This window comes from Urocampus carinirostris, chromosome 14 (assembly GCF_059441175.1).
Source record: "Urocampus carinirostris isolate Australia breed hairy pipefish chromosome 14, RoL_Ucar_1.0, whole genome shotgun sequence".
NCBI classification, from domain to species: Eukaryota; Metazoa; Chordata; class Actinopteri; order Syngnathiformes; family Syngnathidae; genus Urocampus; species Urocampus carinirostris.
The window spans coordinates 5608980-5630913 of NC_142362.1; the positions used below are offsets into that span (position 1 = coordinate 5608980).

Genomic DNA, 21934 nt, shown 5'->3' on the forward strand with positions numbered 1-21934 from the left:
AATCCAAAAGTAATTGAAAGTAATCAAGTTAAAGTAACCCTACCCAACCCTGGTAAACACGTAGTTTATTCTGCTTAAGCATTGCTGGTGGACCACATATCATTAATCACGGGCCGTAACTGCCCCCAGAACCAGACTTTGAGTGATTTAAGCTAAAAATCAAAGCAAAAAAAAAAAAAAAAAACCTAAAATGGGTTATTTTTTAAACATTTTCGTATCTTGAATTTTCTTCAATAAAATAAAAAAATAGGCTCACGGCTCATTTTGGTGCCGTTTTTCTTCAAGCAGCCTCTAGGGGGCGAAAGAGGCTCACAATCCCACTCAACGTGTGAGAAGCACTAGCACATGTTCACACGTCAAGTGTCATCTTCCTCGCTTCGAGTGAGAATTAAATGAATAATATCTGAGAGAATGAAGGAAGAACTCTCACACATAACGTGCTGAGAGAATCCAACGTGCGGTGAGTTAGAATTGCGGTTGTGGCGGGGAGGGGAGCGCCCTATTTTAAGGATGAACCCAATTTGTTTGGACAAAATGGACGCCGATGTCCTTTGGCTATGTTGCCGTTTAAAATCGTTTTAAAGGGACACTGTGTGATACGTCAATGTCGCCGTATTGTGTAGTGTCTCTGAAAACAAGCGCTACAAAGCACAAAGAAGAATACAATCTATGGGGACTCAAAGTGAGTCAACAATTTCCCAAGATTTTTGTTTTCGGGGGTACCTGTAAAAGAACAAGATGGCCGACAATTATGTCAAGTAACTCTGTCTTTAAAATACTGTATTTTTTAGGTGACTTAAAGTATCTTTAACTATTTTTGAGTTACTCAAAATTTCTTTAAGTAAATATTTTTAAGTACTTTACTTTTGAGTACGTCTATTTTTAAGTAACTCAAAGTATCTAAGTAACTGTATTTTTAAGTATTTTCAAGTACATCTATTTTTAAGTAACTCAAAATATCTTTAGGTAACTGTTTTTTTAAGTACCTTACTTTCGAGTACCTTTATTTTTAAGTAACTCAAAGTGTCTAAGTAATTGTATTTTTAAGTACCTTACTTTCGAGTACCTTTATTTTTAAGTAACTCATAGTGTCATTAAGTAACTGTATTTTTAAGTACTTTACTTTAAAGTACCTTTATTTTTAAGTAACTCAAAGCATCTTTAAGTAACTGTACTTTTAAGTACCTCTACTTTAAAGTAACTCAAAGTATCTTTAGATAACTATTTTTAAGTACTTTACTTTCGAGTACCTCTTTTTTTAAGTAACTCAAAGTGTCTTTAAGTAATTGTATTTTTAAGTACTTAACTTTTGAGTAGCTCTATTTTTAAGTAACTTAAAGTATCTTTAAGTAAGTTTATTTTTAAGTACTTTACTTTCGAATACCTCTTAAGTAACAAAGTATCTTTAAGTAACTATTTTTGAGTACTTTACTTTTGAGTACGTCTATTTTTAAGTAACTCAAAGTATCTTTAAGTAACTGTATTTTTAAGTACTTTAAAGTACCTTTATTTTTAAGTAACTCAAAGCATCTTTAAGTAACTGTACTTTTAAGTACTTCTACTTTAAAGTAACTCAAAGTATCTTTAAGTACCTCTATTTTTACGTATCTCAAAGTGTCTTTAAGTAACTGTATTTTTAAGTATTTTGCTTTCAAGTACCTCTATTCTTAAGTAACTCAGTGTCTTTACGTAACTGTATTTTTAAGTACTTTACTTTCGAGTACCTCTATTTTGAAGTCACTCAATTTCTTTAAGTAACTGTATTTTTAAGTACTTTCGAGTACCTTTATTTTTAAGTAACTAGGTGTCTTTAAGTAACCGTATTTTTAAGTACTTTACTGTCGAGTACCTCTATTCTTATGTAACTCAAAGTATCTTTAAATGACTGTATTTTTAAGTAACTTAGTATCTGTAATCCAGGGGTGTCAAACTCATTTAAACTCATTGGCCACACGATAGAAAACACATTCTCTCGGGGACTGGACTAGTAAATTAGAGCGAAAGAAAAATAGAGAGAAGGAAATAAGAGAAAGAGAGAGGGTGGGACAAAGAAAGAAAGGGAGAAAGAGAGCAAAAGAGAGGATGTGAGAAACTAGAGATAATAAGAGAAATGTGAGAGGGGGGGAAGAAAAAAGAAATCCAAAGAGAATTAGAAGGAGAGAAAGAGAGAAGGGGAGAAAGAGAATAACAAAAGAAATAGAGAAAAGGAAAAAAGAGAGAGCAAAAGAAGATAAGACACACAGAGAGAAAGACATAAAGAGGAACAAAGAGAGACAGAGTATAGCGTTTGTGATAGGAACCTGGCTTTGGCAACATCAAGTGGACATTTCAACCTGCAGCTCGTTTCTCTCTTGCGCTTCTCTGAGTGTAGTCTCACAGGCCGGATTCAATCCCTTAGCGGGCCTGATCCGGCCCGCGGGCCACCTGTTTGACCCCACTTCTCTAGAGGGATGTGTACTTTCTTATTATTCAAATCAATATCGTTTTTGGTAATGAATTGAGATTTTTTTTTAATCAGGAGGAGGCGTTGAATAATATACACTATCCCTTTAGGGCAAGGGTGTCAAACTCATTTTAACTCGGGGGCCACACGATAGAACAAACATTCTGTCGGGGGCCGGACTAGTAGATTAAAGAGAAAGAAAAAGAGAGATAAAGAAATAAGAGAAAGAAGGACGGGAAAGGAGAGAGGGCAGGAATAAGAAGACAGAGAGAGGGAGAGAGCGTGAGAAACAAAAGATGAAAAGTCGTGAGAGAGGGGGAAATGAAAGGGAGAGGAAGAAAGAAATCCAAAGAGAAATAGAAAGACAGAAGAAGAGAAAAGAAAGCGGGAAGGGTAGGAAGAGAGAAAGAGAAAAGAGAGACAAGGAAAAAAGGAAGTTAGAGCAAAAGAGGTTAAAAGACTCAGAGAGAAAGAGACAAAGAGCAACAAAGGAAGAGAAAAAGAGAGACACAGAGAGTGAAAGAGAGAGACAGAGTGGGAGAAAAGGGATGGAAAAGAAAGAAAGAGAGAAAGAGAATAAATAAATAAGTGACTCACAAAAACCATTGTTAGTCCTTGTTAAAAAATGGAAGCTTTTATCAAGACAACTGCTCTGTTGGTGATTAATCAAGAACGAATCGCTCATGCTAGCTGACTTGAAATGATAGCAACGTCTGACTACGATTCTCCCTTTACTTTTTTCCTATGTCTCTTTCTTTTCTTTTTTTTCTGGCTTTTTTCAAAATTTTTCCTTTTTTCTCTTCCTTTTGTTTCTTTTTTTCCTCAGCTTTTCACTACTTTTTCATTTTGCTATTTTTTTCTTTTTTTGTTCTATTCCCCCCTTCCTTTTAGTCATTTTGTGCATCATTTTACATCATATTTGGTCATGTTGGGATTAAAGAAGCAAAAACAACCCGAAGAGCCGTTTAGGACCCGAAAGAGCCGGTTCCTTTTAGTGAGCTGAGCCGAAGAAGCCGGTTCTCGACATACTCTACTAACTTTACTCAACTTTGTTCGACTTCAAAATACCGCATTTAGAACACAACGTCAGGGGAACCCATGTATTTTTACCTTCATGCACTGTAACTTTGACTTAATTTGCTTCTTAATGAGTAATTTTGAGCCCTGATTTTTGTGCGCTGGCTAGATTTTCTTGTGCGCTGAGAATGTGCCAGCAGTGCGCAATTGCGCACGCACGCAGCTTAGAGGGAACACTGGCGAAGACCCAAGTGTCTACTCGTTTATTTTACTTTGGACCCCTTTTTACGATTGCTGTGAGGACCAGTAGGACATTTTATAAGTCGTAGTGAATTTTTATGACCTTGTAGACGCGAGAGTTAATGGTTTCGTGACAGAAAACGACGTTAAGCTTGTATAACGGAGGAACAATCTAGAACAGGGGTGTCCAAACTTTTCAGAAAGCAGAAAAATGGGTCAGCTCGGTATTTATTTAAAATTCTTTACTAAATTTCACCCTCCGTCAAAGGTTTGATCAGCGTCTTGACTTCGTAGCTCGCCTTTGTAGCATTTTCATTTGACTCGCGGGGTCTCAAGAAAAAGTGCTGCTGTGCCGTTACAACAGCTTCCAGTTGCTTCACCTTTTCATAGCGTTTGTTTCCAGTTAGCGTTTTGTTTTCTCTTGATATTATATTCTTTGAAAAAAGCCACAGTTTCTCAGCAAATTAGGCAGACAGTCATTTTGGATTTTGGTGAAAAAAATACACCAATTTCCACTTGTCTTGGAAGACGCGGCCCTCACAGTCAACTTTCCTTTTTTTTAAATTTACAGTGGCCATGCTGGATAGGGGATGGGCAGAAATTCTCACAGTAAGCCAAGGAAGGGCAAGGTGGCGAAAGGGCTACTGCCATCATCTGGTGAAATTGTGGTTTGTTTTTTGTTTTTTTTGGGGTACAAATTCATTTTTCTCTGTGGTAAACCGAGGCCGCGGGCCAGTGAAAATGTGATCACGGGCCGTGAGTGGCCCCCAGGCCGGACTTTGGACATGCCTGATCTAGAATGTTTATTTTTGGTGTTGTTGATAAGAATATAATTTCCTGGTGACAGAAATGGATAATAAATAGAAGCTTGTATTCCTGTTTAACCGTTTTCAGTTGACTATCTTTTTCGTCAACATTTAGCAAAAGATATTTAGTCGATATTCTACGATAGCGCTTGTTAGCACGGGCTAATCGATAATAGTCAACTAGTTTTAATCAACAAATCATTATATGATCGATTAAGTTACTGGTTGGAAAATAAATTTTCTTTAGCCTTAACATTTAACATATGATATTTACAAGATATCCTACATTAGCGCTCGTTAGCAAATGCTTTTCGGTTATCGTCAACTAATTGTTTATCGGAGTAATCAACTACTCTTACAATTGAATAAGATACTGTTTGGATTTTAACTTATTATCAGCTTCAACATTTAACATCTGATAAATATTCTGTATTTTACAATAGCGCTTGTTAGGAAGGGTGCAACAACTAATCGATTAGCTTTAATTAATCGATTATTTTTTCATTTTTTTTTATTAAAATTTTTTAAAAGACAAAAAAAACCATGAATCGTTAATTAAACAAATTGACAACTCTTCATATACAAAGAGTATCTCTATCAGTTATAAGTTTTCTCATATAATCGTGATGTATTATTATTATTTTTTTATAAAGTCTCGTGTTTTGGCCTGATTCCAAGATTTGCCTTTACTTTAAAAATTAATGATTATTTCCCATTCTTTTCCGAATTTTTGATGTGGCAAACAGGTCATTAAAGTATCGTGAATATGTCATTCTAGAATGGTTTATTGAACTAACATTCTGACTTGGAAGACATGGATTGAAAAAAAGCTAATCGGGGATTGTTAAAATAGTCTGTAGTTACCCTTCTTGTTAAAACGTCAATTTTCAGAAGCGAGGAGAATCGATCGTGTCTTCTCATTTTTTTCTCTTTTCTTTTTCCCTTTTTGGGGCGGTTGGGCTAAAAGCCACTCAAAAATTCTGTTATTTCTTAAATTTTTTGAAGACACTACGTCACAATTATTGGTTTGATTATAAAATCATCACTTCCATCAACTTGCTTTATCTGCCCATTATGAGAGTTCTCTTTAGAGAGTTTGTACGGGTGCTTAAAACCTTTGAAAATGCCTGAATTAATTTTGTGTTTTTAAAGTCGGGAAAATACATGAATTTTGGGTGAAGTGCTTGAAGTTGTTGCCGTTGTCATGTTTCCAGGCAGTCTGACTCTAGATAATGCAATAAATTAAGAAAAAAAATTGCGTGAAAATAATGCCAACATGCCTGCTCTGGTGGCTTGTCATTATGGCGTTGTCGTGTGAAGCATCACCGCCTCCTACTGGTTGCACCCAAGAGGACAGCTCTATTTAGAAAACCAGCTATTTTGGCTTTGCTCACTGACTCCTCAGATTTTTTTTTTTTTCAATGATATACTAACAAAAAAAACGATATGCACCAAATTGATTGATAATTTTGTATGTTTTGTTGGGGATCCCCGAAATGCAAATTAACTATTAATTATACTATTCACAGATCTACAAAAAGATGTATAATACAATTTTTTTAGCTTTTTACAAAGTGAACATATGTAACGCGTGTAATAATAACTTTTGTTTTATTGAAATTCCTGTTGAAATATGTGTATAGCTTTTGGTAAGTGCCTGCAATGATGAGTCCAACAGTGCCACCTGCTGGTATGGGGTAAGGTTTGTTTTGGCTTTTGACATGTGACCGGAAGGCGGGGTTTTGTTGGCAGTCTACAGAGCGAGCTGCCAACGGTAAGACGCATCTTTTGGTGCTCCACAAAAGAAGTTAATTTTAAACATTATAACCACAGCTGACAAATCTCTCAACATGCACAATAATGTGATTGATGTTGTCAAGCTGTTTGGATTTATTTTCGTTTTGTTTCTGTTGTGCTAAAATGTTAATTCCCCTTGTAGAGATCAGACATCAAAGCCAATTGTACCAGTTTTTATACTCATTATTGTTCTTATTTCTATTTTCTCATATATATATATATATATATATATATATAAAGGATGATGTCGGTTAAAATTCAGACTAAAGAAAAATCTGTTGAATTCATTGTAAACGTTAAAAAAACACTATACGATCTCTTGTTAAAAGTATCTCGTTAAAATGGATGTAAAAATGTATTGTGATATTCTAAAATATATTTTATGTAAATTGAAAAGAAAGCTCTTTGATATGCTTTGGGCAGTCTACAGAGCGAGCTGCCAACGAGATCAAAGCCAGCAGAGAGGCTAATCACGTGTTGTGACTCATTTCATTTGCAGAAACTGTAATAAAAACCTCATCATCCAGTCCAGCGTGAATGTGGATCTTTGGTGGGACAGGTACACCGCGGTTACATATATATAAAGTTGAACAAAAACACAAAATTCCTAAAAATGCAAAACAATAAAATACAAAGTCTTTAGTGCGCTAACTAAATGATAAAAATCAAAACATTAACTGCTGCACGTGCACCGTTGAAGCAAAATGGCAGAATTCATGTCAGTTTATAGCAGCCCATTGACACAAAAAGGTCGTAGATCATCGTTAGGAACAACTCAAAATAGCACAAAAATTATGTGCTAGCAGCAAGATAGCGACTTTATTTTAGTCGTCAAAGTCTACAAAAAAATAATATTTTTTGGATCGTAAGAATATAATCATGAAATAATGATGAAAGCATCCTTACCCAACAGGAGAAAAACGAAATCCAACCGATTTATGACTCTGCTGGTTTCTCCACGTTATTTCTGTCAGCATCCAAGCTTGTAAAACGACAGCGAATAGGATCGTGCCGTCATGCTGCTGCTGTCGGATTAGCCGTGCCGCTTTTGGCCTACTCGGCTCCCCTTTAATGATGACTTAATCGGAGTGTCAATCATCCCCCACTACGCTAGACATGCTAACATATACGAAAAAGGCGTCATGGAGAGCTAGCATATGTACTTAAGATGTTCGACATCATGTTTGTCTACAAACAACAGGAGCCCTTCAGTCTCCACCAACAATTTATTAGTGGGCCACAGCGCCGCCATTTTATTACTATGGAAGCCTAAATGACCATTATGCTAGGCTAGCTTGTCCGGGTGGTGATATTAGCATGCGACAGACGCCTACCAAACACAGGGTAGCGCTAAATGTGATGGCTGCAGAGTCGTGTCACTTGTTGAGTTCCCCCCCACTGTTTTCTTCTCTAACCACTCATGTTAGCCACTTAGTCGCTGGCTATGGCTAGCTACTAGCATGCCTGGTTCATCCTTCAGTGCCATGCTCTTTCCACTGTTGGCCATGCAAGCAGCCGTCATGATTCCTATGATTAAGGCATAATTTTTTACAGTTTCCTTCTTTAGCCACTCATGTTAGCCACCTTGGCTGCAGGCTAAGGCTAGCAGCTAGCCGCTATTGCTCTAATCAGGTGGTCCTGCTTTGCCTTCAGTGTCTGCTCCACAGCTGGTCATGCAAGTGAATGTTGCTGAGTGCCTTAATTCAGCCCTCCCTCTCTCACCCCCCCACAGTTTCCTTCTCTAGCCACTGGACTGCTATTGTTATCTGTTCCTGCTTTATCCCATATGTCAGTTGCAAACCACAGCTGCTCATGCAAGTGAACTTTGCTGAGTTCCGTTATTTAGGTATCTTTCACTTGTTTCCACTGTTTCCTTCTCTAGCCTCTCATGTTAGCCACTTGGCTGTAAGTTATGGCTCGCGGCTTAGCTGTTTCATATAAATAATTTTGGTATTGTGATCTTTTACTGTCTTTTTAGAAGGAATGATGCCCAGCTTAAGACCCTGCCCTCCTGGTCTAGAAAAGTCTGAGATCTTTATTGTTTGATGACGTCTGCCCGGAATGTTATGTCTCTGTGCAAATGTATAAGCGTTCCATCAAGTCTGCAGTTCTATATATGCTACAACGGGGTTCCCCCAAGGTCTTAAAAAAATTGAAAAAGTCTTGGATTTTATAAGCACTAATTAAGGCATTGAAAAGGTCCTAAATCTTGTCTACTTAACTCTCAAATGACTTAATTTGTCCCTTTCTTATCTGTCTGATAGAGCTAATTCCCGTATAATTGGTAATAACAAAAGTATGGAATATTGTGTCAAAAAATTATTTTTTCATTTTCTCAGACTTCGTCAATCTATGACTGAACCACTGACCTGGGTTCCCAACTCCGTCCCGTCCTCTTGATGGCCAGTCGTCTCAGCGCCGAGGTCGGTTTGTCCCAGATCCCTGCCCGGTCTTGCTGATGGATACTTCAGTCCCACCTTTAGTCCAGTCAAGGCTTTGCTGCGGTCGGGTCAGGGGCCAGTCCCCCTTTGGCCACCCTTGCAAACCAAACCTCAGCAGACAGGTATGCAAATCCTTCCGTCCTCCTTCGGCACGGGGCGAGGTTTTTAAGTCTCTATCGTGGCGGCTCGGTGGCATCTGTATGCCAGAACAGATAGGTCTTAAATTGAATGGATTTGGTATTGAAAAGTCTTAAAAAAGTTTTAAATTTAAATGGAAAAACCCTGGGGTTACCCTGGCCTGGGGATTTATAACACACTGTAGGGGCGGCATCGGCTCAGGAGTTAGAGCGCTCGTATTGGGATCAAAAGGTCGCTGGTTCGATTCCAGGCTCCTTTGTTTTACATGTCGAAGTGTCCTTGGGCAGGACACTGAATCCCTAATGCCCCCAATAAGTAGGTAGGAGCCTTGCATGGCTGACTCCCTATTGGTGTGTGAGTGTGTGTGTGAATGGGTAAGTGTGAAGCACATTGTAAAGTGCTTTGGGAGGTTTTCAGTGACTTGAAAAGTGCTATAGAAATGCAGACTATTTACCATTACTGCCACTTTAATTTTGTGAACACTAATGAGTCACCCTACACTGTCACTTCAAGCTTTCAAAGACTTGCTTGAATCCAGACTGCCGGACTAGGTTCGGGAAAAATTGACACAAACAACGAAGTGAGGCTCCCGTTGACGTAAATAAACGCCAATCACGTAAATAACATATGACGGAATGTAAAGAGGCTTCGTTTAAGGTACGATATTTCCCAATCAAACCCAGCGATGTTTTTTGACAACTTGATCGTCAGCAAACACTTTGAGGGGGCCTCCAAACGCGCTCTCTAATCGTAACATTAAAGCCGTCCCGTTCCAGAAGAGCTTCTGGATGATTTCCCGGAACTGATTTTGAAAAAAATGAACATTTCTCTTCGACTGTTTGTTCTTCAAGTGGCTTCGATGTAACAACGCAACTCCAGCTAGATGAGTTGGATGGGAGCTGCTTCAAATCACTAAAGTTTTTATTGCATGGCTCTTTCAATTTCACCGGATGTCCTTTCAAATAAATACAGTCCTATTCAGTGTTAGGCATGTTGCTTAAAAAAAGTAATCAGTTACATTTATTAGTTACTTCATTAAAAAAGTAATTTAGTGACCTACCAGATTAGGGCTGCATGTTTTCGGAAAAAAACCCTAGTCGCGATTTTTTTTCAGACCTGTATTGCAAAATCCATGTGATTTTCATTTTTCTGTGCTAGTTTTGTCATTTTTGGGTAAACTTAAATACAGTGGAACCTCGGTTCTCGACCATAATCCGTTCCAGGACCCTGTTCGAGAACCGATTTGTTCAATCACCGAAATCATTTTTCCCATTAAAAATAATGTAAATCGTTTTAACCCGTTCTAACACCCTGAATGTTTACCATGAATGTTTAACGTAAACATGATACTAACCCAGGCTAATCGTACGTTTGCGTTATCGTAATCTTCCGTACGAAAGATTACGCGAACATGAACGTGTAAAAATAAAAAAATCAGGTCGTTTACAAGTCATTTAGCACCCGGGTCTCCACAACAAGTTGCTAGCGCTTCATTGGAAAGGGGGCTCCGTTCCAACACCCTGAATTTTGGGCTCAGTTCCAACACCCTGAATGTTTACCTGAATGTTCAACGTAATCATAAAGCTAACCCAGGCTAATCGTACGTTCGCGTTATCGTAATCTTCCGTACGAAAGATTACGCTAACACGAACGTGTAAAAATAGAAATAAAAAGATAAAGAAAAGAATTATGAATAGCATTTCTTACCTTTGTGGTGGTCAGCATGCTGTATTCCCTAGCAAGATCGGAAACTCGCACACCTCTTTCATATATAGCTATTATGTCTTTCTTAAAGGCAATAGTTGTACAAACAACTTTTCTTTTTTCGCCTGTCCTGCTTGCACCGACCTTCTTCGGAGGCATAATTAGGGGCTAAAACACCCGTACGCCGCTCAGCATCGCACCCCTAGCGTACCGGCGTTCGAACTCCGATTTTTTGACCGACCAGCGAAGCAAGAATTTCTCAATTTTTGGTCGAACACCGATTTGTCCGAACTGAGAGGCATTCGAAAACCGAGGTTCCACTGTATATATTCTATTCTATTCTATTCTACCTGTCGTCATGTTTGTTTGCCAGAATCTGAGAAAAAAACATTAGCTGTCATGATGATTGATTAGTTTCACATTTGATTAGTTTCACCCAGGTTTGGGTAGGGTTTCTTTAACTGGATTACTTTCAATGACTTTTGGATGACCACAATACCAAATATGCTAATAAAAGACAAAATAAACTAAATATGAATAAAATGATGACCCACAACATGTGGTAAGCTTTCTCTCCTGGCTTTGATCTCTGGCAAAACCAGGGTTGGGTCGGGTTACTTTAACTTCATTACTTTCAATGACTTTTGGAAAAAAATCGCGAGGCATAGTTAGGGGCTAAAACACTCCGCTCACTGATATTAAAAACGAAAGCAAAAAGAGGCAAGTGCGCACGTGATAACAGTTGGTCACGAGGGGTGGGGGCCATCTACACGATCTACACCCGTACGCCGCTCAGCATCGCACTCTAGCGTACGCACTCACGCATTACCGGCGTTCGAACTCCGAATTTTTGACCGAACAGCGAAGCAAGAATTTCTCGAAATTTTTGGTCGAACTCCGATTTGTTCGAACTGAGAGGCGTTCGGAAACCGAGGTTCCACTGTATAGTGACATGCAAACTTACCTCAAGATGAGGTTTTAATATTATTCTGAAGTAACGGTACCTTTATTTGAGTCGGTGGGGCGGCAGTAGCTCAGGAGGTAGAGCGCTTGTCTGGGGATCAAGGGATCCCGGTTCGAATCCCGGCTCGTCCGTATTACATGTCGAAGTGTCCTTGGGTAAGACACTGAACCCCTAATACCCCCAATAAGCAGGTTAGCGCCTTACTTGGCTGCAAGGCCGCTATTGGGAAATGTGGAGCACATTGTAAAGCGCTTTGGGAAGTCATTGACTTGAAAAGCGCTATCGAAATGCAGATCATTTCATTTCATTTCACATCTTGTTCCAACACTGTAAATAATGCATTGAGGAAATTAAGAAGCCCATAAAAGCAGATCTTCTGAAAGAAGTTGTTTATGTTGTTTAAATCTCACAGTTTAAATTCAATTCCGATTACCATAAACAGAAGACTGATGCCGAAACGACGCGCAAATGGAACGTTTGGCTCCGGCTCAATATTATAATCCATGTTATAAATATCCAAGCGTCCAATTCACAATATGGCGTGCTCAAATTTTCTAAATTGATGTCCACGTTCGAATTAGATGAGATAGATAGATAGATAGACTGTATTCATTCCCGTAGGGAAATTCACACTTCCAGCAGTATCCTTGTGTTGAAAATAAAACAATAAAGTAAAAGGAATATAATACATGAATACCCAATAAAACGTGTTGATATAGAGTATTTAGATAGTGCTACATAAAATACACACTCTAATAAAAATAGGGTAATATGCAATGTGGGGGTGTGGTTTAATGTGGGCCTTTACTCCCCCGGGTGGAGTTAAACAGCCTCGTGACATGAGGAAGAAATTATCTCCTCAGTCTGTCCGTGGAACAAGACTGACAGCAGTCTGTCGCTGAAGCTGCTCTTCCGTTTGGAGATGATGCTGTGTAGTGGATGTGATGAATCGTCCATGATTGACCGCAGCTTTTTCAGTGCCCGTCTCTCAGCTACCGTTGTCAGGCTGTCCAGCTCTGTGCCCAGAACAGAGCTCGCTTTCCTCACTAGTTTATTAAGACGAGAGGCATCCTTCTTCTTGGTGCTGCCTCCCCAACACGCTGCCGCATAGAAGAGGGCGCTTGCCACAACAGTCTCATAGAACATTTGTAGGAGCTTTTTGCAGATGTTGAAGGACGCCAGCCTTCTGAGGAAGTAAAGTCGGCTTTGACCTTTCCTGAATAGATCTCTGTGTTGGCAGTCCAGTCCAGTTTATTGTCCAGCCGTGCACCCAAGTATTTGTAGGTCTGGACAAATTCTACACATTCCCCTTTGATAGTTACAGGAATCGGGTGAGGTCTAGTTCTCCTGAAGTCCACCACCATCTCCCTGGTCTTGGTTGTGTTCAGGTGCAGGTGGTTAGCATCTCTCCATTGGACAAAGTCCTGAATCAATTTCCTGTACTCATCCTGCCCAATTCTGATTTTAGGCCCTTCCGAACCGGGGTACCGTATTTTTCAAACTACAAGGCGCACCTAAAAACACAAATTTGCAAAGAAACATTGAAATAACCTAACCAAGCCGACAATTATATTTCATTAGCCAGTAGCCCAAAGTGCGCCTTATATGCTGGTAAATAAGGTTGGAAATGCAAAGAATATTTATACACATGCGTTACTACACAAGTTTACTACAGTACTGGTGTATTGATAGATTAATCAAAAAAAAAACCATTGAGCAAAATTTTTTACACGATGGGGTTTGAGTCCCGCTTGCTGTGGTGCTATCGCTAACACGTAACCACTAGACCACCAGTGGTACAGATGACACAAGAAACGGCATAGTATGTGATCTCAATCTCACACTATTCTTACTCAAGAAATGATTGTTAGTGAACAGAGAAAACATAAATTTTGTCCTGAAAGATAGAAATCAAGTCCGTTCCATCACCAAATACACCCAAAGGTTGTTTCCCTCGTCGTGCTTTTTTATTTATTTATATCTTTCTATTTTATATTTTTCTCGATCATTTGTTTTTGGCACTGTGAATAATGCGATAATGAGTTAAAATGTAATGCCTTCTCGTATGTCATCTGTATCACTAGTGGTCTATGGTTAGCTTTGTCTTCTCACTGCCGAGACCCAGGTTCAATTCTCATGGACTCAATGTTTCGCGATTGTGGTCAGTGATATATTTCACTGATTATTCACGACACAAATACAGTAATATTCTACCTTAAAACAATAAGTTGTTCTTTTGTTATACACGTGTTATACACGGATAAATATGGTTACAGAATTAATATCCAAAAACTGTTCGGGAAAAAAATGTTTGTCTTTTAAATCTTTCAGTTTGAATAAGATTCCGATCGTAGTATTCCTTCGTTTTTTGCGGGCGTTGTGTTCCAAATATGTCCCGCAATAGTAGAAACCCTTGTTTATTAATTTATTATTTCTCAAGAACAAACCAATTATCAGGCTCAAGTAGTATTTTAACAATTAAAAGTACTAGTTTATGAACTTTTATTTATTTATTATTTTTTTACAAATAACTTCTGAACTGTCAAATAATAATTTTCTAAATAATCTGTATTTAAGGACACAATCAACTTTACATGATACTTTACTGCCATCATGTCAATGTTATGGAACATTACTTTTACCTTCCTGTCATGCAGAAACCATAGACTTTTCCATTATCCAACTTGCCAAAGCATGCATGTGTCCCCACAGCAAGTTTGGCGGGCCACCTTTGTTGGCGATAGAAAGCATCTTCCTCTGCCTTTTGCTGCTTTTGTGGGTCCATGCAGAGCGTTTTTTTGACCTGATGGCTTTTAGAGAAACTTGAAAAAGAATTGCACATGCATAATGTAGTTTCGCCAAGCTATTTTGCGTATGAGACCACAACGCCATTGACGTGCAGGCAGAAAAGGGGCAGGGCAAATGTTTAGCCAATCAGAATGCAGAACACAATGCACAATGAAAATGTGCAAAGTAGCGAAACTGCAATAAAGCAAGGAATTACTGTTCCATAAACGGAAATGGAACGTTTGGCTCCGGCTCAATATTATAATCCACGTTATAAACATCCAAGCGTCCGATTCACGATACGGCATGCTCATATTTTCAAAATTGATGTCCGCGTTTGAATTGGAGCCGAGGTAATTACGGTTACGGCTTTTGGGTCCCGATGAGAAAGCCAGAGACGTTTGTCTGAAATTGACAACGCAAACCGTCGCTAATTGGAACATAGCTCAGACGATGGCCGGTTGATCAAATATTTTTTGGTTTATGACCGCGCGTCAAAACCATTCTCGCTAATTGGACGGGGAGAGTCCTGCGTCGCCAGATAATGAATCTCATCAAAAGGAAAAAATGCGGGTCAGAATTTGGCCTGGCTAGGTTGGACGCCTGATCAAGGGCCAGGGAAAGAAGCGAGGCTTGTGAATTTTAATGGAATTGAGACGTCCCTTACACCCTCTCTCCGTGACCAGCCGTGAGTCGGGGAGCCAGAATTCGGTTAGTTTCGATTATCTGGCAATTTTTGGGGGTGAGGGTCGTTAGCATGTCCACCTCCAGGCCAAAATAATTATTCTGGATCTCGAGTGTAGGATCCTGTTGGAATATTTGATTTCTTTGAATATACAGTGGAACCTCTGTTTTCGACCATAATCCGTTCCAGAACCCTGTTCGAAAAGCGATTTGTTCAAACACAGAAATCATTTTTCCCATTACTAGTAATGTAAATCGTTTTAATCCGTTCCAACACCCTGAATGTTTACCTTTGTTTACCTTTAAGACACAAATAACATGAATGTAACCCAGGCTAATCGTACGTTCGCGTTAGCGTAATCTTCCGTACGAAAGATTACGCTAACATGAACGTGTAAAAATAAAAAAAAAGGATAAAGAAAAGAATTATGAATAGGATTTTTTACCTTTGTGGTGGTCAGCAGAAGGCGCAGATGGACTGTAAGAGGGATGGAGGAGGAAGGGAAGTTATTGTTTGGAAGGAGAGTCCCCTTCCATAAAAACTTCGGGGAGCTCTTCTGTCTGAGGGGTGCTCACACGTTCAAATCTCTTGGATGACTGGCTACAGGGTGTTCTTTTCTCTTAAAATATCTATCCAATGACTCTTGCTTTTGCCTTCTTTTTAGCACTTTTCGGAAGTGGTTCATGACAATGTCGTTAAAGTCATGATGACTCTGGTGGCTGCAGCTTCATCGGTGTGGTGAAATTCTGTAACTCGGCCCATTTGCTACACATTTGTTTCATCTCGGACGTCCCCTAGTGTATTGGAGGTGCAATTGCACCTGAGAAAATTAAAAGGAGTAAAAAAAATGTGATGTGAAACATCCACCCCGGCGTTCGAACTGAAACAAGAATTTCTCGATATTTTTTTTGTCCGGACTCCGATTTGTTCGAACTGAGAGTCGTTCGAAAACCGAGGTTCCACTGTAACGTTTCTCGTTAAATACATTTCCAGTCAAATTACACCCAAAGAAACGTATTGTCATGTAGTGACTGTAACGTATCTCAGTTAATTTTTTATGGAATGTTTACTAAAAAACGTAGAAATGGTTTGTTTAATGAATATGTATTTTGAAAATTGCTCCTCGCTCTCATTTCTTCCTTTCTCGTTCTCTTTCTTTTTCCATCCCTCTCTTCTCCCTCTCATGTGCTCTCTTTTCCTTTCCTTTCCTTTCCTTTCCTTTCCTTTCCTTTCACTCTTTCTCCACCCCATTTTTTAATCTTTCTCCAGCTTTTCTCTTTCTCTCTCTCTGTTTTCTCCCCCTCTTATTCTCTTTCTTTCTCTCTCATTCCCTTTCTCTTTTCTTTTCCCTCTATTTCCCTCCCTTGTTTTCTCTGTCTTTTCCCTCTTTCTCTCACTCTCTTGTTCCCCCCTTTCTTTCTTTCTTTCAACTTGTTTTGTTCTCTAATTTCCCTTTGTGTCAGTATCCTTTTCCGCCTCTCTTTTACCCCTTCTCTCATTTTTTTGTGTCACCATTTCTTTCTTGCCTCTATTGTTCTTTCTCCTTTTCTCCTTCTCTGTCTCTCCTTCTCTCCTTTCCTTATCTCTTTCTCTCTCCATCTCTCACTTTCTTTCCCCCTCTTTCGCTCTCTTTATTTTCCCTCTCTCTCTTTCCTTATTTCCCTTTCTCTCGTTCTTCCATTCCCCATCTAGCTCTCTTTCCCACTCTTTTTCTTTCCCACTCTCTCTCTCTTTATTTGTCTCTGTATCTCTCTGACTCTATCTCTCTCTCTTTTCCGATCTCTGTCTCTTTCCATCTCTGTGTCTGTGTCTGTCTGTGTGTCTCTCTGTCCATCTGTGTCTCTCTGTCTCTCTCTGTCTCTTTTTGTCACTCTCTCTCTGTCTGTGTCCTCTCCCTCGTATACATGGATATATTCAGTTTAAGATGGAATACTGCAATATGAATGTGAATTTCCCTGCGGGGATGAATAAAGTATCTATCTATCTGTCTATCTAATAAAACACATTTCAAGAAAATGGCACACCTGAACCGTACACGAATTATCACTTATCCTTCTTTGGTTTACCCCCTTTTTATTATAAAATACAGGACCTCCTACGAGCCCATTCACCCGCTACATAATGAATGCACGGCAGCATTCATTAATTAATGCTTTTAACATTTCAAAATGTGATTGCGAAACCACAATTCTGCTACTCTGGATTTAAGGAAAAAGCAATTGAGGAGATTTTGACCAATTTCTTACTGTCACACCTGTCAGTTCATCTGAAAACTGCAGGATGACACGTCTTCAAAGTTAATTCTACTGCAAAAAAATCCTCTTATAGTTATCTAAGGCAGTGAACATTTCTTGCTACAAATTGCAAATTAAAAACAGAAATAGTCTTGAAAGTAAATTAGTATCCCCAAGTAGCTCATTTGATCTGGTCTTTATTTCCATATTTATAAAACTGCGGGGAGTTGTGAGCTAATTTTTCTGGATAGTGCCAATTCCAAAACGATTTTTTTTTGCTACTAATCCAGCGGAATTACCTCATCAGCATATAAATTTGTAGCTCGTTGGTAAAACGTCTCCGTTTCATACTCTTTTTCGCCGTCAACAAAGTAGACTAGTTGATCCACCTTGTAAAATGATGAATTAGCTTCTAGGGTCCTTGATGGAAAGCGAAAAGAAGGGAAGGAAACAGCAAAAACAAGTTACTGATAAACACTTGATTTGACACGTCCGATTTAGTCCTTCAAGCCAGAATGATTTACGGTAGAACCCCAGGTTATGGTTGCCCGAGCGTACAATATTTTGATGTTACGATGAGGAATACGATATTTTTTCAGCCATCTGACTCTAATCAAGAGCTCCCTATTAAAGGACTGTGCAAACAGCAGAAGTTGTCGAATCGTTTCTTGCCTTTTTTATGCTCCTGCCTGCGCTTGTTTTTCAAACCCTTTATCTTTGAGCGATCCTGGATTTCCTAAATTTTGAGGACTATAATTTGTGTTTATCGTTTTCTCCCTTCCTCCCATGAGTGTAGCAGTTCTTGATACTTTCTTTTGGGTCCCCAATAAAGTATTGTCACTGAGCAGGTCTTCAATTATGTCTGCAACTTTTCTGTGTAATATATTGTGGGTGAGGGTTTTGGAGAGACCGTCGTTGGGCGTCGCCCCCAAAAATACGCAGAGAGGAGATATGGCGAAAAGGGAACAGCTTTATTGCATCGGGACACATTCAAAGTTCCAGACGTTCAACAATGGCTTTTATAGTGTTCTCAAATAAAGTTAAGATATCTCGTGAAGGTCGTCTGCCCCAGCTCCCTCATATCAGCTTGTGACCTCTTGCAACAACATCATCCCACGACCTTCACCAGATGCCTACATACTTATCATTAGTTATTATCCACATTCCACAACAAGGGAAACTGAATAAAGTAGTCTGTATGGAATAAGATGTTTTTTAGCCCCTCTTTACAGGATTTTTCCCACTGTATGTCATAAACCTCAAACTATTTTGTCCCTTAGATGCCTGCGTGCTATTGGTGACCATCATATTAAAAACTCAACCACTATTTATTTGCGTCCCAGCATCTTGATTATCCTGGTATGCTATTGGCTCAACTACCTCCCAGAATGACCTTGTGTCTCTTAATTGGTTCAGAATTGAAGCAAAAAAGCTTGCAAACACAAAGATATGCAAATTAATCCTTACCTTTGATAAATTAGTTTGGACATAACCAATCAATGATCAGTAGTATAATTAAAAATCGGAAGGGATCGAAAGCAATGAAATTTAATCCTCACAATCGGTTTCATTTTCAATCCACCAACTACTCCCCTCTGCATTTTTCTGGTACTCCACTCGACCAGCTCAAATCCCGTCACACCAAGGATAAAAAAATGCATGTATCCTTTATTTGTTTGTTATTACGTTACTTAATCCTATAAATGTATATTACACATACGTAGAAATGTTTTAATCTGAGATACCGGTAGTTGATAACTAATGATTTTATGTTTCTATCCCCTGCCATGCAGCAATTTCACTTTACGGACCCACCTCAGAACGGATCCCGAGGCACTACTGTATAACATTGTGTCAAAGAAACGTATTGAAATATTTGTCTTTGCAAATGATAAATACACAGAATAAAAAAAAAACTGTTGTGCAGACTGTCAGGACAGTGATTGATTTATCCCAACCTAACTTAATTGAAGCAGTCTATAAAATATGGACGCATTGAGCTTCCTACCTTGGAAATCCGTCACGGTCAATATTAGAACGGAATATGCCAATTTCATTTTCAACGGACCTTGTCTTCCGGAACCGATTACGCGTTCATTCATCCGGGCCGGTTTGTCCTCCATTATCAAAAGTTGTCATTGTGGTGTGTGGTGTATTACGTTTCCTGTGGGAATTGATATGCCTCATGGTCAAAAAGTTTCCTTTGTGGGAGTGTGGCCGACTTCCAGCGGCTTTTTGTGCACTACGTGATGAAATTACCAAGGAGAAATTTGGTGGATAGCTTCCTTATGTTGACAATGAGGCGCTCTTAAGTCTAAATTAGTGGTCATCGACATGGTGCTCCAGTACCCCCATAAGAACACACGCTAACCCAAATAAGAGTCTCTAATTATCTGTAACAAATTACTACAACATAGTACAGGTGGCGGGCCATATATGGCTTTTTACATCAGGCTCTGAGATAAAAGGGAACGTTTGCAATTATTGACTGCATTGTTACACGTGAAGTCGACTGTAGCATGTGCAAAACCAGGACACACTGGTTTTTGAGTAAGTTACAGTCTTAACCAGTGTTCCCTCTAAGCTGCGCGCGTGCGCAATTGCGCACTGCTCGCACATTTTTGGCGCACAAGAAAATCTAGCCAGCGCACAAAAATCAGGGCTCAAAATTACTAATTAAGAAGCGACTCACGTCAAAGTTACAGTGCATGAAGGTAAAAATACACGGGTTTCCCTGACGCTGTATTTTGAAGTCGAGTCGAAGGAGAACGAAGTTGAGTAAAGTTAGTAGAATTTGTCGGGGAACCGGCTTCTTCGGCTCGGCTCACTAAAAAGAACCGGCTCTTTCGGGTCCTAAACGGCTCTTCAGGTTGTTTTTGCTTCTTTAATCCCAACATGACCTAATATTATGTAAAATTATGCACAAAATGACTCAAAGGAAGGAGGGAATAGAACTAAAAGAAAAAAATACCAAAATAAAAAAGTAGTGAAAAGCTGAGAAAAAAAGAAACAAAAGAAAGAGAAAAAAGAAGGAAAATTTTAGAAAAAAGCCAGAAAAAAAGAAAAGAAAGAAATGTAGGAAGAAAGTAACAGCTCGGAAAAAATAAACACAATAAGATTTTTTTTTAAAGGAATTTAAAACACGGTAAAAAGGAGAAAAAGTTTGTGTTGCATTCAAATAATTTCCAATTCTATCAAGTGAATCTTGTTGCCAGCATTGTACTTCCACTAATAAATGTGATAAAGTACAGTTCTGTATCTTACAACCAACTAAATAAGCCCCCAAAAATGTGAATATTATGCGACAAAATATATCAGGAAAAAAAAATGGATATCTTGTGAAAGAAATGTAAAAACAAACGCCGTTTGTAGGCCGTACAACCTTTGCAATAGTACATGAGTCAATTCATTCAAAAAAGAAAAATAATTTTGCATTGCTGGAAACTCAGCAAATTGTAACGTGATGTCAAGTTTTGGACATGTTTGATAATGAATTATCTTGCCACACTTGGGATTATGGTTGCTCACTGTTGTTTCAAGCGCTGCTCACCGACTTTGTGTGAACGCTCAGACCCCTGGAAAATTACAGGGAACATTGGTCTTAACTACAGTCAAGGTGTCACACCAATGGACCCCGTTTTAGTTGTTCATCGCTAAAGAATCCTCTATATCAGGGGTCGGCAACCTATGACACAGTCGCACGCGAAGGGTTGCATGCGAGCGCAGGGCAAATTGATAATGATTATTAATTTTAAAATGCGCATTTTTTTAACCTGAAATCTAGACATTTTCCGTTTCGCGCCGTGTTGTTTAAAGGCTTTAAGGTAGCGCCCCTCCTCTTCTGCTCCGTGTGCAAGTGTGTGTCTGCACAGCGACTCGCAGAAGAAATCAGTGTTTTGACCCAGGTTTTAGAAATGCTTATCAAATTGGTAGCCTAGAAATAAAAATAGCTCTCAGCTTCTGAAGGCTTGGCGACCGCTTATCTCATCTGTAACTCCCCATTGATGGATCATTGGGATTTTCTAGGAATTATATTACTGCCGTGAGAAGTCATTGACATTATGAGGGTCTTTAAATACATGATTATTTCTTCCAAATTTTTAAAAATTATCCTGTAATGCATATATTGTACTTCTCGCAGTATAAGTTGCTCCGGGTATAGGTCACACCAGACAAGAGAAAACTGAATTGAGAAGGTTGAAATTATTAACACATGCCTAGGGAGCCCTCTTGTGGTTTAGTATGAAAATAACGTGTGAAATGATATACCGGGAATAAAAAATTAAAACTCAATGGTATAATAATGTTTTAATAATTCTACATGAAAGTCGCACCTAAGTATGTTGCGACTTATACGGTACATACATTACTCATGTAGATGTTTTAGTGATGGACTCAGCCCATTTTAACATTACTTCCAATCATTACAACCTGGTAATAACACCGTAATGATATTGTAATAACATGATAATCTAAAGAGTCATCAACACACTCCTGAAAATCATCGGCCGCTCTCTGTCCAGTCTGCATATGTCATTTTAGAACTGCATCACATTGTTAGCCCATGTCTTGGTTTAGTAACCCATGGGACATGTTAGAATTATTCTATTTTGTTTTTTTCTGGAAGGTGGTATATTTAAGTGAGATAGACATACAGAGGTAGTTGGATCCAACTGGG

General features: G+C 38.9%; 1 long non-coding RNA gene across 2 annotated transcripts in view; it reads left to right on the top strand.

Moving 5' to 3' along the window:
* Positions 1-321: 321 nt before the first annotated feature.
* LOC148352541 (uncharacterized) overlaps positions 322-21934 on the top strand; it is a 111907-nt gene continuing 90294 nt past the window's right edge. For both annotated transcript variants that reach the window (XR_015852724.1, XR_015852725.1), the window contains exons 1-2: positions 322-460; positions 8643-8866. This is a non-coding gene — a long non-coding RNA (uncharacterized LOC148352541). The remainder of the gene's footprint in view (positions 461-8642; positions 8867-21934) is intronic.